Source organism: Nomia melanderi, unplaced genomic scaffold (assembly GCF_051020985.1).
Source record: "Nomia melanderi isolate GNS246 unplaced genomic scaffold, iyNomMela1 scaffold0090, whole genome shotgun sequence".
Classification (NCBI taxonomy): Eukaryota; Metazoa; Arthropoda; class Insecta; order Hymenoptera; family Halictidae; genus Nomia; species Nomia melanderi.
The window spans coordinates 128,004-129,463 of NW_027475205.1; the positions used below are offsets into that span (position 1 = coordinate 128,004).

Sequence of the window (1,460 nt, forward strand, 5' to 3'; positions counted from 1 at the left end):
CGAAGGCACTTATTACACACTTCACCGCACAACACCTCGAGCACTGATCGTGTACAGACCTTGCCGCGCACACGCCCGATCGCAACTCGGCCCGCACTGTTGCGCAGTATCGCGACCCGTGAAGTTATAAAACTACCGCGGCGTCGGGTACTTATCGCGGAGTCAGAATACCAACAGGGACTATTTTTGGAGTCCAGCGAGCCGATCCGGCTATTAGAAAAGGTAGGGAGCTCAATTGCAGCGCAAATTGAGCCGTTTCCGGCGGCACTGCAGTGCCGGACCGACTCGCGGCGGAAGTGGAGCGAGCCCCAGCGATCCGCCTGACTCCAAAAATCAGGTTAATATTCTGACTCCGCGATGCGGAGTGTATCAGATATTAAGCTGATAAGAACAGATAAAAGCGCTTTATTTTCCAAATAATGTTCCCCTGCCTTACAAAGCTCGGCAAGGGGTATATACAGAATAGCGCCTTTATGGCGGAGGCAGAGTCTTATATATGTTTATTATATATATCCATGTGCACAGCTAAGTATGCATCAGTGGCTATGCAGTATACGTATATGGCGTAGCAAGTAGATCATCGAAATAAATAAATACATAGATAGATCAATAAATAGACAGAGGAATAAATAATAAATGACAGCATAGACAGATCAGACAACTATATAAATAAATGAGTAAATAAATAAATAAGCCGCAAATAAAATGATAAATAAATAAATAGATATACAAATTAGTTAATCCGCCATTAAAAGAAAAGAAGATGAATACTTAAGGTTAATTATAGAGCAGAAAGGTGGTTAAATAAATAATATATACAAAAAGAGATAAAAGAAAGACAATTCATGTATATGATTAGATATCGCATATTATCAGTAGGGCGTGGGCGCATAGCAAGGTCAGTAAGGCAGGGCATGCAGGCATAGGGGGGCATAGAGATGGAATAAAAAGAAAGAATGAAGATAGAGGCATATTAGTAAGCAGAAAAGAGCAGGGATAGTCAGTTTTAAAATTAAAAGATATCGGTTAAAAGAAGCGGATTGCTTAGTATATAGTGCCCATGTAGTAAATAAATAATGTAGTAAATAAAGAAGAAATAAATAAAATCCATAGATAAATAGAATCCATAAATAAAATAAATAAAATAAATAGGCAAATAAGGTTAATAGATTAAATAGATAAAATAAATATGTACATACGGTTAATAAATTAAATAGATAGATAAATGAAGTCCACAGGTAAAATAAATAAGTAAAAAGGAAGAATAGAATAGATTTATAACTAGAATACATATATAAAATAGATCATAAGTAGTTAAATAGTTAAAATTAAGAGTGTTCTAGTTATGTTGGTAATTCGATGTTAATAATTAAGATGCGTGGCTGCACAATACCAAGCCTATCCACTTACCTGGCTTCTTTTCTGCTGCTGCCCTCTCGCTGCAATTCCTGCCTAAGTCG

The 1,460-nt window shown here is 37.1% G+C and overlaps 1 pseudogene; it reads right to left on the bottom strand.

Moving 5' to 3' along the window:
* Positions 1–242: 242 nt before the first annotated feature.
* On the bottom strand, positions 243–423 carry LOC143175455 (U2 spliceosomal RNA; annotated as a pseudogene).
* Between the last annotated feature and the right edge of the window lie 1,037 nt (positions 424–1,460).